Below are 17,863 nucleotides of genomic sequence, written 5' to 3'. Positions count from 1 at the left end.
TCCTTCCATAATCTTATATGTCAGGCTTCTTTTATATCTAACATTTTCATGCAGCTTTGTACAACATTCAAAATCTGATTCACACGAAGAAACAGCAAAGCCCCCAGGTGAACATCAGGAACGGTCTGTTGACTATTCTGAAGATCATTTGTTAAGTTACAATGAGCTATAATAAGAAAATGACTCACTTGGCTTCAGTAACAAGCCTAAATAGAAGAATCAGCAGAACCATCTAACTAAATGACTCTAACAATCATTTTCAAGACTGGGTTGCATATTAGGAAGTTTTAGCGGAGGTCTCGGCTGAAGTTAAATGCTTAATTTTAGAATAACCAATTTTCCAATAAAAGCAAGTGATTGCGAAAACAAAGAGGCAGAACTATACTGGATGATTCCATGGAAACACACAAGTAGATTCCTACCTACAGACATGCAAAAGTAGGCTTTAACATTCTGCTACCCAGCATATCTCAACATTGCTCAGCTGTGCTTACCTTTCCCCAACTTTCTGCCTTCCTCTCCACAGAATAAATATAATCGGAGGATGAAGAAGTTGGTGGTCCGCAGGGACCACAGAGACGGTGCATTAATGAGAATTGCACCGGGAAAGCAGTACTGCGCTGTCTCCACTCAGAGTCTGGAAGTATCTCAGCATGATTCTTCAATTAAAAATTAATCAAGTGAATAAGGCCCTGCAATACAAAACAGCAAATGAAAGTTAAACATCTCCCCAGGGAAAAGCCGACAAGTCATAAAAAATTAAAACATAAAACTGAATATTTACAAATATCATTTACAAACTTAAGATTGTTAATGACTCATACCCATGGCAAGATCACAAGTCCTCAGGGAGCTTCAAGACTTTTCAGGGATCAAGCAAGCTTCTCTTGCTAGAGTGTGCACCAGAACCACCACCTGGGGGTTCGTGGGGGCAGATGCTGAAACACAGTCTCTCAGAACACACCCCCTGTGGTGCTGACTCAGAAGGTCTGAGAAGCAGAAGGCCTGGCTTCAGTAATTGAGATAAGTAACCTGAAGGGATTCTGATGGGCATCTAACCTGGACAGCACTGGCAGAGCCAGTTTCCTCACCATTGTCTCACAAGTCTGGAGTCCTCACAATGCAACACTCTGGCTATTGTTCTGCTGCTTATTTGGGACCTACACTGTATTTTTAAATTATTCAGGCACTTTGCAATTTTCTTTCACCTTTACTAATGAGATCATCCTAAGCAGAACTAACTTGAGAATAAATATCAGTGAGTAAAGTTTTTCCCATTGCTATTTCCTTCATTCATTTATTAATTCAACAGATAATGAGAAGCTATTATATGCCAAACACTGGAAAAGGTCCTGGAGTTTTAATGACAAATAAGTAAGAAATAGGCCCTACTCTCAGGGTGTTCCCAGCATAATGTCATTAGTAAGCAAGTATAATATAATATAGTGAGTGGTGGGAGGGGAAAAATACAAGGAGCAGAAAGAGTGTTCTTGGCAGTAGGAACAGCATGTACAAAACAGAGTTAAGAAGGAGGCTTAGTATGGTGGGGTGGAGTGTGTCTGTCTGAGAGTGTGTGTCTGGTGTGTGCATGAGCACTATGGGTGTTAGAAGGAATAACGAAAGATGAGATCGAAGAGAAAGTAGGGGCCAAATTACTCTTCCTTCAAGGTAATCTCATTTGGCAAAGCCATCTTGGTTAACTCAACAAGAGCCATTATCCAATGGACTCTATTCACAGGAATACAAAGCTAATATGGCTGCATAAGATGTGTTTTTAAGATTCAGAATCTTCTAACAGCTTAACACTTCCTGATACAGCAGTTCCTGTGTAAATTTAAGATGTATGACTTTTTTTCTTTTTCCCATTTGCGTGACGGTTTCAGGAGAGGTTGGTACAGTAGACAGTGATCTGTAAAGACAAGTATTGTGTACTTTGGCATGTTACCAATATTGTCATGCTTCTAACTCACAGTATTCATAGACTTCATAAGTCATGGTTCAACTGTCCACCCAAGGCAACGATTTCTTCTAAGTTTTACACATTCTTTTGGGAGGGAAACATCAGATAGAACCTCAATTCCCTTTGAGTGGCTTGTCCCAAATTTAGGAAGCCAAGCTCATCCAGTTCAAGATACAGCTTTTCTGAACTGGAATGAAGATTTGAGCTATAGTTCTAGAAATAAATGACTTGGGTGGAAAAATGTAGGTGAGATAATCCAGTATGTACAATAGAAAGAAAAGAAAGTGTGAGAGTAAAAGAAACATTTGTCAAGAAGGAAGTAATTGGTGACATTCAAAGGAAGGAGTGATGTTATCTGGGCCAATAAAAGTTAATTGACTCCAAATGAATTGATATAGGCCATTGATATCAGCCTAGCCTGTGAGCTGGATGTATTTACTTGCTCTTCCAGAGCAAATTCACTCTTGATTCTTCTCTTCCCTACTTTGTGTTCCAGAGGCTGATGTACATGAAGTGCACCAATGGGCTGTGTTGTCTTCTGGCCTCCATATGGGTCCAGCCAATGGGAGACACTAGTAGATTAAAGTGAGCGAGAGGAGAGTGAGACTAGGTATCTGTTCTCTTGACCATGGTTGGACTCTTTCCCTCTACTAAAGACCACAACACCATCAAAAACACTCCTACAGCTGCTCTCTCTCTGGGTTTGGGTAACTTCTCCCTTGTCTTGTTGCTTCAGGCCTAGGGAGGTGATATTTCCCTACTATTGCTAGTTCTGTTGTGCTTCATCATTCCCTGCTGGTTCACTTCGACCTTGCCTACTTTCCATGCATCTTTGTAAACAGTCCTTTCATTAAGCTCTCCTCTATTTCTTGGTTTAAGTGAGTCATTTATTTTTTGTCTGCATCCTGACTGATAGAAGTTGCCATGGACTTCTTGCTTCTTCCATTGACTACAGAGAGTTAGCCTGTCTGTTAAAACAGTAACTGTTGTTGTTAACAGTTACATAGAAATTACAGTTCACTAAGTGTGTTTACATGTGTTATCTCTTTTTTCATTCTTTATTCATGGCTAATAAAACTCAGACCTCACTGGCTCTACTGGAGTAATAATTATACATAATGAATGTAAATGTGGATATTTACTACCAAATCCAAGTCTAAACCATATTCTTAAGAATTCCAGAACCCAAATGTTGTATAGTCTTTTTAAGCTGAAAAAATTGGAGCCTCATTATGTAAATTGTCTCTATTTCCTTCATCTGGGTTCCAAGTTCTTCAAATTAGCTAATACTTATTTTTCAAGATTTCATTTCTATTGGAAAATTTCTAAGGGCACATTGTGAGAAGAGGCAGCATTATGAATCAGAAATTAATCATCAGCTGATAGATATCTAAGACCATATTTTACAATGATAATTGAATCAATTAAGAATAGAAGTCTGACAAACCAGTTGTTTACTGCCATATAGATAGATAAATGACCATATTAACTGGTTCCCCTATTTTCAACCACTTATTTCTTCTTTATATGGACACAACCCAAATCTCTTTACTATGTCAATAAGCAAAACCTACAGAATCATTTAAAAATGCAAAATTTGTAATTCTAAAGAGAGGAGGGCAAAGAGTAACTATATCTATAATAAATTTGATAACCTTCGTGGGATATTCAATTCCCAAAATAAGTAACTCCACAATGAGTATACACAAAATGGAGAAAAGAAATATGCAAAATGTGACCTAATTTTTGAGCATATAGTCTGTGCCTTTATGGTAAGGATATTGTTGTTGAAGTTCTTATGGTAAAATCCAGGGAGTTTGGTGGTCTTCCCTCTAAAGTAAGAGAAGGTGGATAGGACAAAGTTAGAACTCAACTTAGATTACTTTTAGCAAAGTTGGACTTTCCCCCTGGACTCCCAAGCCCTATACCCAGAAAGCCAAAAAGCCTGAGTCATTAGATATCAAAAAATGAGATTTCTAATTTACAATAACCAAGACATAGAAACAACCTAAATGTCTATCAACAGATGAATGGATAAAGAAGATGTGGTATGTATATACAATGGAATACCACTCAGCCATAAGAAAAGAATGAAATAATGCCATCTGCAGCAACATGGATGGACCTGGAGATTATCATACTAAGTGAAGTAAGTCAGAAAGAGAAAGACAAATACCATATGATATCACTTAAATGTGGAATCTAAAATATGACACAAATGAACTTATCTATGAAACAGAAGCAGACTCACAGACATAAAGAACAGACTTGTGGTTCCGAGGGGGAGGAATGGGGTGTCGGGGGATGGAGTGGGAGTTTGGGCTTAGTAGATGCAAACTATCATATATAGAATGGATAAACAACAAGGTCCTACTGTATAACACAGGGAACTATATTCAATATCCTGTGATAAACCATAATGGAAAAGAATATGAAAAAGAATGTATATATATGTACAACTGAATCATTTTGCTGTACAGTAGAAATTAACACAACATTGTAAGTCAACTACACTTCAATAAAATTAATTTTTTTTAAAGTGAGGTTTCTAAAATCCATGTTTACTTCTGATATATGTGTATCAAATATAAAATAATACCCCCAGCTGAAAAATTGCACACAAGACCCTATCTCCTTTCAGGAGAGAAAACATCATCAGTTGAAGGTATAGTCCAGATGTAAAAGAATGAAATCTATGACCTGAATATATGACTTAGAATACTCAGAACTTCAACTTAAGTGGCTTGCCCCAAATTTAGCAAGCCAAACTTAGATTGTTCAAGATAAAGCTTTTCTAACCAAGCTTATCCAGTTTGAGATAAAGCTATTCTAAACCAGAATGATTTGAGCTACAGTTCTAGAAAGAAATAATTTGAGGGTGGAGAGAAGAGCTGAAGGAAGTCATACAATATATACACACACTGTGTACAATAGAAAGAAGAGAAGGTATGAGAGTAAAAGAAACATTTGATTTTTCAATAAGGAAGTAATTGGTGGCACTCAAGGGTGCAGCTTAGAAGGGGGATAGTCATGTACCAAACTGTCACAATGAGAGGACAGAAAGGAAATGAAGGTAGTAATCACAGTCCACAAAAAGAAGAAATAAGTGGTTGAAAAAGGGAAAACAATTGCTATGGTAGTTGATCTATCTACATAACACTATAAGCTGGTTTGGCAGATTTTTATTCTTAATTGATTTATCATAATAAAATATGGTCTTAGATATATCTACCTGCTCATGATTAATTTCCAATCATTCAGAAAGTTTGCTTATGAAAAGGAAAGAGCCCGTCCTGGTGCTTCTCTGTACCCCTAGGACTTAGCAGCTAATGCCTGGTAAATGGATGCCCAGACCTTGTTCTCAAGTCAATCACTAATTCAACCAGTGATAGAAAGGGCTCAAGACCAAGGGAAGGTCTCTTCATGTTAGAAGAGAGCTGTGTATTTTTGAAGGCGAAGAAGATGAAGTCAATGGAGGGAAGAAATTGATCATGTTAAAAGAAAGAACTTGATTAAAGAGAGACTTGGAAAAAATTCTCAGTGGTGAAGGTCAAAGATGGTACAAGAGCCTTCCTCACTGTTTCTAGGAATTGTTTCCATGCTTACTTTCCTCACTCCCATCAATCTTCCTTTCCCCTCAACTTCCTGGTCATTCCTTTTCATTTCTCCTTTTCATTTACTTTGCTTCACCTTACTTCTCTCTCTCCCAACCAGCTGTAATATAGAAGTAAAATAAAAATAATAATGTTCACTTTTGTAAAATTATATTGTTTTATGACTGTTCTTAAGCTAAAAGTAGATGAATTGAATGTTTTATATTTATCTCTTTTTTTTGTATGTAGCTCTAGAATAAATAGCTTTCCTTTAGATAAAAGACAATATAAGAAAAACCTCACCTTAACTTAGACTCTTGGAAAAAGAATTTGATTTTTGGTAGAAAGGGGGTAGTTTGTGACAGGAAGCATTATGATATAGTTTAAAACATGGTCTCCAGGGTTAAGCAGAGCAAAGTTGAAATCACAAATCCACCACTTACTGGCTGGGGGATTTGGGCAAATTTCCTCATCTATGAAGTGGTGCTGTTATCTTCCTCTATAAGAGTGGTTCTATAGTCATAAATGCAGGAATGGATTTAGCCTAGTACCCAGCACACAGTAAACACTCAGTAATGGTAGCTATTGCCATTATTAGCTGCTTTGCACGTCCTAAACTCTCTGAAGAGATGAATTAAACCAAGAAAATATTCTTCTAGACATTTAGCTTTCTATGGCCCCAGTTTGTACTGGTAATTTTACCAATACCATAATTCTCATTATCCTTCTCTAAGGTCAAAAACAAGAAGAAAAGAGAAAAATGAACTCAAATCCTATCTCCTGCTAAAATGCACAGAATTAACTATGGATTGCAGCCAACTGCCCCAAGCTGTAGCAGTGCTGAAAAAGCAAAAGGTGCTTGTGTTGATTTGACAGTTCAAGAGACAAATAAGCATATCAATTTTAATTTAACTTCCCAAGTTCACAAGCTGTCAGTCAAGATAATTGTTATGCCAATTATCTGGTACTAAATATTGTTATGATTTCTGATATCAAATTTATAGTAAAACACTGTCTTAAGAGTGACATTTCAGTGGAAAATTCCCAGTACTTTCCCTCTGCAGTCTGGGCTGGTAAGGTTTAATTAAAACAGCCAAATTACAAACCGCCTCAGAAGGTTTTGTAACAAAATTGCTGGCTGGCCTTTAGTGATAATGGTGTTACAGATCACTGCTTTCTGTCACATGGGTTTGCTTAGATAGGAAAGGATTGGTCATCGATTAGAAAAGAAGCCAAGACTTTTTATTGCTGTCATTTCTGCTGCTTTTACTGACAATGAAAGTAGGAGATTTAAAGTTTCATTTGTTCTCATAAATATGCCCAATCATGGAAAAGCAAAGGGAAGGACTGCTACTTTAAAGTTCAGGTATCTGAAAATCTACTGAAGGCTAAATAATATAAAAGCTTAAGGACTTCATATTCTATTCCAAACACTAACAGAAAAACACAGTGTGGTCTGGGCTCAGGCAAGTCACTGCTGAGCCATCCTGCCCCTGTTTGCCTCTGCAGCTTACTCCCAAGCGCTTACAGAAGAGGAAGAGGCCAGCCAGCGCTTCAGGACTGTTGGGTGAGGATGTAAATAGGACATCAAGGGACTTCCCTGGCGGTCCAGTGGTTGGGACTGTGCACTTCCAATGCAAGGGGCTTGGGTTTGGTCCCTGGTTGGGGAACTGGGATCTTGCATGCTGTGCAGTGCAGACAAATAAATAAATAAATTAAATTAAATTAACTACTGGTTCTCAAACATTTTTTTAAAAAAAGAATGTATATTGAATTTAAAAAATATCAAGCTTCTTGCTTCAGCAACATCTTGTTCCCCTGTGAACGCTCTGGAACTTTAGAGCCAGAGAAGCCTATCTAAGGATACTATGAATTATTCCTCTCATCCTAGTGAAGTTAGCTTGCAATCTTGCTAATTAATATCTATTCTTCAGCACCTTTCTTTACTGTTCTTCACACACCTCTGTGTAAGTCTTTCAAGGTTTCCATCCACTTTTTCAAACTAATCTGAGTCCTCTTCTTTCCTAACCTGCTCAGACTAGCTGCCGAGACATCAACAAAATAGTCCAACTCCACCCTTCTTTATTTCTCTAGCCATAATGCTAGCATCTTACTACAGCTCTGAAATTGTATATATTTATAACTTACATGAAGAAGCAATCTCCAATTCAGGCCAAAGTGTGAAAAATAAGCAAAAAGAAAATCACATTTATTTGTATTATAGTAAATAGATTTAATGGAACTCCTTTGGAAATATAATATCTAAAAGCTTCTACTCCCATTATTACCACTCAGGAATGTCTAACATGGCATTATATCCTTCTATTTACTCTTTATCAGGACCTCCACTCTTTCAAATCTTTAGAATTAAACTGTGAAAGAAAAATATATTGACAAAATATATTATCACACTCCTTGTTTTAAAAAATACATAAACATAACAGTGAGAATTGTCATATTGGTCTATAAAGAGAAATTTTAGTTCAAGAATCTTAAGTTTCACCCAGTGTCTAGTAAGAGTCCCTCAATTATTCAAGCAATACACGTGAAAAGATTTTTGATTGACAAAGGACACTAAATTACTATAAAACGTTCACCCATTAGTAAAATAGTTGCCCATTTGGAGTTTCATCACCAAACCTATTCTTATTTTACTTTCTCCTGTAGTCATAAACAGGTCACAGAGACAGCTCTGGAACTATACTGCCTGGGTTTGAACTTGTCAGTTCCTATTAACTGTGTGACTATAGGCAAGTTTCTCAACTTCTCTGACCCTCAGATTCCTCATCAGTAAAATGACGATGGATAATAATAGCACCAATAATATAGAGCACTTGTGGAGATTAAATGGGTTAATATGTGTAATGCACTAGAACTCTGCCAGGCACTAACTAAGCACTCCATCAGGACTAGCCTGATACTCTAGGATGTGAGTGCCATAAGGGTAGGAACTTGGGCTCCACTGTGTCTGTATCTGCAGTCCTGGGACAGTGTCCAGCACAAAGTATGTGCTCAATAAATATTTGCTAAATGAATAAACCAGAACATTCAACTATAAAAATAGGTTACAAAACCACTTTCCTTCATCACTTTTCATTTGTTCACTTAATATTTATTAAACATCTATTATGTACATTTCCTCAATACATTTCTGTTAATGAAATCCATACAAACAAGGAAAGAAAGTAATGGGAATATGGGCTCTGCCAACAACAGGTAATATGACTAATTATAAATTCTGCCAGCATCTATTAATTCTGTAAGAAAACTTGGTGTTTAAGCAATTTCTTATGGCTTCGAGTTGTAGACCTAATTAACTCAAATTTTTAAAAAATGTATTGAATGTTTTCATTCACAGTAACTACAACCTAAATGCATTTCCCCTCTATTCGTCCTTGAAATACACTTGTAATAGTTAATTCTTTCATAAGATTTCCCCCAGTTTTGTTGAGAAATAATTGATGTACATCAGTGTATAAACTTAAGGTATACAGAAGGATGGTTTGATTTATGTATATTCTGAAATGATTACCACAATAGATTCAGTTAACATCCATCTTCTCATATACAAAAAATACAAAGAAAAGAAAGAAGGAAAGAAAAAAGGAAAAATTTTCTCTTTGTGATGAGAATTAGGATTTATTCCCTTAATAATTTTCCTATATATCATACATCAGTGTTAGCCATAGTCATCATGTTGTATTGGATATATCACATCCTTAGTACTTATTTATCTTATAACTGGAAGTCTGTACCTTTTGACCACCTCCTTCCTCCAATTTTTCCTCCCCTGATTCTTTACCTCTGGTAACCACAAGTCTGACTCTTTTTCTATAAGTTTGGGTTTTATTTTGTTTTGCTTTGTTTTGTTTTCTTTTTAGATTTCACATATAATTGAGATAATACAGTATTTGGCTTTCTCTGTCTGACATATTTAGCATAACTCCTTCAAGGTCCATCCAAGTTGGTGCAAATGTTAGGATTTCCTCATTTTTTATGGCTGAGTAATATTCCACTGTATTTATATACCATAACTTCTTTATACATTCATCTGTTGTTGGGCACTGAGGTTGTTTTCATGTCTTGGCTGTTGTAACTAATGTTGCTATGAACAAAAGGTTGCAGATATCTTTTTGAGTTAATGTTTTTGTTTCCTTTGGATATATTCCCAGAAGTGGAATTGCTGGATCATGTGATAGCTTTTTAATTTTTCGAAGAACCTCCATACTGTTTTCCCTAGTGGCTGCATTAATTTACATTCCCACCAACAGTTCACAAGGGTTCCCGTTGCTCCACATCCTTGCCAGAATTGGTTATCTGTTGTCTTTTTGATAATGGCCATTCTAACAGGTATAAGGTAATATCTTATTGTGGTTTTAATTTGCATTTCCCCAATGACTAGTGATGTTGAGCATCTTTTCATGTACCTATTATATATCTCATTTGAAGAAATGTCTATTGATGTCCTTAGTCCATTTTTTAATTTGGTTATTTGTCTTTTTGCTGTTGAAACATACCACAAGATTTTTTAGATATAGAAAATCTAGTTGGTGCACCATGATTTACGTCACTATTCGATATTTCTTCATCCATACGTAAATAAGTAAAAATTGTAATAGTATTTGCTGATCATGTACAGTGGCTTACAAAATGCACACCACTCAAAAGCCCTTAATCCTATATACCAAGTTAATTTAAATATGTGTTTTTAACTATATATAGTTTGAGCCACAGAAAAAGACTTAGAATACATCTCTCCAAACTGACTATGTTTTCTAGACATCAAAAATGTGTGGAGGAAACTTGCATAAGCCTCCTAGATAGCCTCTTCCATCAAAGGGCAGACAGCAGAAGCAAGAAGAACTACAATCCTGTAGCCTGTGCAACAAAAACCATATTCATAGAAAGATAGACAAGGTGAAAAGGCAGAGGGCTATGTACGAGATGAAGGAACAAGATAAAACCCCAGAAAAACAACTAAATGAAGTGGAGATAGACAATCTTCCAGAAAGAGAATTCAGAATAATGATAGTGAAGATGATCCAGGACCTCAGAAAAAGAATGGAGGCAAAGATCAGGAAGATGAAAGAAATCTTTAACAAAGACCTAGAAGAATTAAACAACAAACAAACAGAGATGAACAATACAATAACTGAAATGAAAACTACACTAGAAGGGATCAATAGCAGAATAACTAAGGAAGAAGAATGAATAAGTGACCTGGAAGACAGAATGGTGGAATTCACTGCTGCAGAACAGAATAAAGAAAAAAGAATGAAAAGACATGAAGACAGACAAAGAGACCTCTGGGACAACATTAAACACAACAACATTCGCATTATAGGGGTCCCAGAAGGAGGAGAGAGAGAGAAAGGACCTCAGAAAATATTTGAAGAGATTATAGTTGAAAACTTCCCTAACATGGGAAAGGAAATAGCCACCCAAGTCCAGGAAGCACAGTGAGTCCCATACACGACAAATCCAAGGAGAAACACACCGACACACATTGTAATCAAATTGGCAAAAATTAAAGACAAAGAAAAATTATTGAAAGCAGCAGGGGAAAAATGACAAATAACATACAAGGGAACTCCCATAAGGTTAACAGCTGATTTCTCAGTAGAACCTCTAAAAGCCAGAAGGGAGTGGCATGATATACTTAAAGTGATGAAAGGGAAGAAACTACAACCAAGATTACTCTACCCGGCAAGGATCTCATTCAGATTCGATGGAGAAATCAAAAGCTTTACAGACAGGCAAAAGCTAAGAGAATTCAGCACCATGAAACCATTTCTACAACAAAGGCTAAAGGAACTTCTCTAAGTGGGAAACACAAGAGAAGAAAAGGACCTACAAAAACAAACACAAAACAATTAAGAAAACTGTCATAGGAACATACATATCGATAATTACCTTAAATGTGAATGGATTAAATGCTCCAACCTAAAGATACAGGCTTGCTGAATGGATACAAAAACAAGACCCATATACATGCTGTCTACAAGAGACCTACTCCAGACCTAGGGACACATACAGACTGAGAGTGAGGGGATGGAAAAATATATTCCATGCAAATGGAAATCAAAAGAAAGATGGAGCAGCAATACTCATATTAGATAAAATAGACTTTAAAATAAAGAATGTTTCAAGAGACAAGGAAGGACACTACATAATGATCAGGGGATCAATCCAAGAAGAAGATATAACAATTATAATTATATATGCACCCAACATAGGAGCACCTCAATACATAAGGCAACTGCTAACAGCTATAAAAGAGGAAATTGACAGTAACACAATAATAGTGGGGGATGTTAATACCTCACTTACGCCAATGGTCAGATCATCCAAACAGAAAATTAATAAGGAAACACAAGTTTTAAATGACGCAATAGACCAGATAGATTTAATTGATATTTATAGGACATTCCATCCAAAAACAGCAGATTACACTTTCTTCTCAAGTGTGCATGGAACATTCTCCAGGATAGATCACATCTTGGGTCACAAAGCAAACTTCAGTAAATTTCAGAAAATTAAAATCATATCAAGCATCCTTCCTGACCACAACGCTATGCGATTAGAAATGAATTACAGGTTTAAAAACGTAAAAAGCACAAACGCATGGAGGCTAAACAATACGTTACTAAATAACCAAGAGATCACTGAAGAAATCAAAGAGGAAATAAAAAAATACCTAGAGACAAATGACAATGAAAACACGACAATCCAAAACCTCTGGGATGCAGCAAAAGCAGTTCTAAGAGGGAAGTTTATAGCTATACAAGCCTACCTCAAGAAACAAGAAAAATCTCAAATAAACAATTTAACCTTACACCTAAAGGAACTAGAGAAAGAAGAACAAACAAAACCTAAAGTTACCAGAAGGAAACAAATAATAAAGATCAGAGCAGAGGGCTTCCCTGGTGGCACAGTGGTTGAGAGTCAACCTGCCAATGCAGGGGACGCGGGTTCGTGCCCCAGTCCGGGAAGATCCCATATGCCACGGAGCGGCTGGGCCCATGAGCCATGGCTGCTGAGCCTGCACGTCTGGAGCCTGTGCTCTGCAAGAGGAGAGGCCACAGCAGTGAGAGGCCCGCATACTGGAAAAGAAAAAAAAAAAAAAGAGAGATCAGAGCAGAAAAAAATGAAATAGAAACAAAGAAAACAATAGCAAAGATCAGTAAAACTAAAAGCTGGTTCTTTGGCAAGATAAACAAAATTGATCAACCATTTGCCAGACTCATCAAGAAAAAGAGGGAGAAGACTCAAATCAATAAAATTAGAAATGAAAACAGAGAAGTTACAACAGACACTACAGAAATACAAAGCATCCTAAGATATTACTACAAGCAACTGTATGCCAATAAAATGGACAACCTGGAAGAAATGGACAAATTCTTAGAAAGGCATAACCTCCAACGACTGAACCAGGAAGAAATAGATAATATGAACAGACCAATCACAAGCAATGAAATTGAAATGGTGACTAAAAATCTTCCAGCAAACAAAAGTCCAGGACCAGATGGCTTCACAGATGAATTCTATCCAACATTTAGAGAAGAGCTACCACCCATCCTTCTCAAACTCTTCCAAAAAACTGCAGAGGAAGGAACACTTCCAAACTCATTCTAGGAGGCCACCATCACCCTGATACCAAAACCAGACAAAGATACTACAAAAAAAGAAAATTACGGATCAATATCACTCACGAATATAGATACAAAAATCCTCAACAAAATACTAGCAAACAGAATCCAACAATACATTAAAAGGATCATACACCATGACCAAGTGGGATTTATCCCAGAGATGCAAGGATTCATCAATATATGCAAATCAATCAATGTGATACACCATATTAACAAATTCAAGAATAAAAACCATATGATCATCTCAATAGATGCAGAAAAAGCTTTTGACTAAATTCAACACCCATTTATGATAAAAACTCTCCAGAAAGTGGGCATAGAGGGAACCTACCTCAACATAATAAAGGCCATATATGACAAACCCACAGCAAACATCATTCTCAATGTTGAAAAACTGAAAGCATTTCCTCTAAGATCAAGAACAAGACAAGGATGTCCACTTTTATCACTATTATTCCACATAGTTTTGGAAGTCCTAGCCACAGCAATCGAAGAAGAAAAAGAAACAAAAGAAATACAAATTGGAAAAGAAGAAGTAAAAGTGTCACTGTTTGGAGATGACATGATACTATACATACAGAATTCTAAAGATGCCACCAGAAAACTACTAGAGTTAATCAATGAATTTGGTAAAGTTGCAGGATACAAAACTAATGCACAGAAATCTCTTGCATTCCTATACACTAATGATGAAAAATCTGAAAGAGAAATTAAGGAAACACATTTACCATTGCAACCAAAAGAATAAAATACCTAGGAATAAACCTACCTAGGGAGACAAGAGACCTGTATGCAGAAAACTATAAGACAATGATGAAAGAAATTAAAGACAATACCAACAGATGGAGAGATATACCATGTTCTTGGATTGGAAGAATCAATATTGTGAAAATGACTATACTACCCAAAGCAATCTACAGATTCAATGCAATCCCTATCAAATTACCAATGGCATTTTTTTATAGAACTAGAACAAAAAATCTTAAAATTTGTATGGAGACACAAAAGACCCCAAATAGCCAAGGCATTCTTGAGGGAAAAAAACAGAGCTGGAGGAGTCAGACTCCCTAACTTCAGACTATACTATAAAGCTACAGTAATCAAGACAATATGGTAATGGCACAAAAACAGAAACATAGATCAATGGAACAAGATAGAAAGCCCAGAGATAAACCCACACTCCTATGGTCAGCTAATCTATGGCAAAGGAGGCAAGGATATACAATGGAGAAAAGACAGTCTCTTCAATAGTGGTGCTGGGAAAACTGGACAGCTACATGTAAAATAATGAAATTAGAACATTGCCTAACACCATACACCAAAAAAAACTCAAACTAGATTTGAGACCTAATTGTAAGACCGGACACTATAAAACTCTTAGAGGAAAATATAGGAAGAGCACTCTTTGACATAAATCACAGCAAGATCTTTTTTGATCCCCCTCCTAGAGTAATGGAAATAAAAACAAAAATAAACAAATGGGACCTAATGAAACTTCAAAGCTTTTGCACAGCAAAGGAAACCATAAACAAGATGAAAAGACAACCCTCAGAATGGGCCAAAATATTTGCAAATGAATCAACGGACAAAGGATTAATCTCCAAAATATATAAACAGCTTATGCAGCTCAGTATTAAAAAAACAAACAACCGAATCAAAAAATGGGCAGAAGACCTAAATAGACATTTCTCCAGAGAAGAGATACAGATGGCCAAGAAGCACATGAAAAGCTGCTCAACATCACTAATTATTAGAGAAATGCAAATCAAAACCACAGTGAGGTATCACCTCACACCAGTTAGAAGGGGCATCATCAGAAAATCTACAAACAACAAATGCTGGAGAGGGTGTGGAGAAAAGGGAACCGTTTTGCACTGTTGGTGGGAATATAAATTGATACAGCCACTATGGAGAACAGTACAGAGGTTCCTTAAAAAACTAAAAATAGAATTACCATATGATCCAGCAATCCCACTACTGGGCATATATCCAGAGAAAACCGTATTTAAAAGGACTCATGCACCCCAATGTTCATTGCAGCACTATTTACAATAACCAGGTCATGGAAGCAACCTAAGTGCCCATCGACAGACGAATGGAAAAAGAAGATGTGGTACATATGTACAATGGAATATTACTCAGCAGTGAAAAGGGAACAAATTGGGTCATTTGCTGAGACATGGATGGATCTAGACACTGTCATACAGAGTGAAGTAAGTCAGAAAGAGAAATACAAATATTGTATATTAATGCATATATGTGGAACCTAGAAAAATGGTACAGATGAACCAGTTTGCAGAGCAGAAATTGAGACACAGATGTAGAGAACAAACGTATGGACACCAAGCGGGGAAAGCGGCAGGGGGATGGGGGTGGTGGTGTGATGAATTGGGATATTGGGATTGACATGTATACACTGATGTGTATAAAACTGATGACTAATAAGAACCTGCTATATAAAAAAAATGTGTGAATAATTTGTTATTACTCACTCATTATAGAAAATATTTCTTGAGCACTCACAATGAGCCAGGCCCTCTGTTACATATAGGGAATAAAAGACGATCTAGCTCATATTATAGAGATTGTTTTATATTTCTATTCCAAATTTTATTATTTTAGCTTTTAAGATTATACAATTTGATTTACCTTCATTGTCCTAAGAACAGTAAAATAAAACCTTATCTGAAAACTTCAGTTTATCAGCTGGTTGGGCCGTCAGGGCCGTGAAGGTAGGACTGCTAGTCCTGGGCGGCGAGTTCCCTGCCTCCAGCTGTCCGCAGTCAGAGCATGGCCCCCTGACCGAGGACCCCCGGCCGGCTTGCTTAGAGAAGACGTGGTTCCCCAGCACTTGAGCTGGGGCATCCCTGCCCACTCCCCCTCTGTCGCTGGAGAACCGCCGCGCTGAGCAGCTGGGAGAAGCAGGCCAGAGCCTTCTAGGGCCTCGGGCCTGGGCACCCGTGGAGGATGAGCTGGCTGTTTCCCTGACCAACAGCGCCTCCTCCCCCGCGGTGGGCACCCCCCGGTGGTCTCCCCAGCCTCCAACAGCAGAAGCGGCACCTGATCGAGTCCCTCTGGAGCGCACACTCCAGTGTAGCTGAAATACAGAAAGATGTGGAATACAGGTTGCCATTCACCGTAAACACCCTGACAATTAGCATTAATATATTGCTTCCTCCACAATTTCCTCAGGAAAAACCAGTGGTCAGTGTTTATCCACCAATACGACATCACTTAGTGGATAAACAAGGAGTGTATGTTACCTCTCCATTAGGAAAAAATTTTTACAATGCACTCAGATCTTGGGAAAGTTATTCAGAGTCTATTGGATGAGTTTTGGAAGAATCCTCCAATTTCAGTTCCTCCTTCAACAGCATTCCCATACCTGCACAGTAACCCAGGTAGGATTCCTCCTTATGCTTCTCAGCGTTTTCCATTTCTTCCTCCATATTCCCCACAAGAAGCTACCAGGACTATCAGTTCTTTATCTATTGCTGACACTGTTTCTTCTTCAATGACAAGTTATACAACAGCCAAACCCGCTCTGCTGCTCCTTCATTTGGTGTCCTTTCAAATCTGCCACTGCCTGTTCCCACAACAGACACTTCAGCACCGATAAGCCAAAATGCTTTGGGTTACAAGATGCCTGATATCCCTGATGCATTTCCACAACTCTCACAACTAAGTGTATCACAACTTACAGATATGAATGAACAAGAGGAGGTATTACTAGAACAGTTTCTGACTTTGCCTCAACTAAAACAAATTATTACTGACAAAGATGACTTAGTAAAAAGTATTGAGGAGCTAGCAAGAAAAAAATCTCCTTTTGGAGCCCAGCTTGGAAGCCAAAAGGCAAACTGTTTTAGATGAGTATGAATTACTTACACAAATGAAATCAGCTTTTGAAAAGAAGATGCAAAGGCAGCATGAACTTAGCGAGAGCTGTAGTGCGAGTGCCCGATAGGCAAGATTGAAAGTAGCTGCACATGAAGCTGAGGAGGAATCTGCTAATATTGCAGAAGATTTCTTGGAGGGAAAAACTGACATAGATGATTTTCTCAGTAGCTTCATGGAAAAGAGAACAATTTGCCACTGCAGAAGAGCCAAGGGAGAGAAACTTCAACAAGTGATAGCAATGCACAGCCAACTTCATGCTCCACTATAGATTTTACTGAAAACATGAACTGCCAAGAGAGGAATGGGACACAAAACTAAGCACATTTATATTTATGATTTGAAAGTTTCATCACAGAGGCTGAATTCATAGATAAACTATATAGATTGTATACAGAACTGAGACTAATTTTGTACAGATTAGAATGATTGCTATGATCTTTGCTTTGAGAAATTTTTCTGCACTATTTGCACTAAAAATGTTTATTTATTGTTGATAAATCCTATCATATTCAAGTTCCACTGCTGTTCATCTCTTACTCTTGATTAAATACCTATGCATGTAATTTTAGCTAGTTTCAATATTTTATAAAATTTCTTCATTTAAATTTGTAATTTTAATTTGAAACTGCCTCATTGCTTTATCAAGAATGGTTTATATTTTTTCCTCTCAACGTTTTTTGAAAAACTACTATTTCAACTGTAGAAAAACTCTTATTCTTCCTGTTTCTTTCTGGATGATAAAACTTTCAAAAATAATT

General features: G+C 37.1%; 1 pseudogene; it reads left to right on the top strand.

The window, feature by feature from the left end:
* The first annotated feature begins 544 nt into the window (after positions 1-544).
* On the top strand, positions 545-17,419 carry LOC132495795 (vacuolar protein sorting-associated protein 37A-like; annotated as a pseudogene).
* The last annotated feature ends 444 nt before the right edge of the window (positions 17,420-17,863 follow it).

Source organism: Mesoplodon densirostris, chromosome 9, assembly GCF_025265405.1.
Source record: "Mesoplodon densirostris isolate mMesDen1 chromosome 9, mMesDen1 primary haplotype, whole genome shotgun sequence".
Lineage (NCBI taxonomy): Eukaryota > Metazoa > Chordata > Mammalia > Artiodactyla > Ziphiidae > Mesoplodon > Mesoplodon densirostris.
This window is presented reverse-complemented; position numbering and strand designations above follow the sequence as displayed.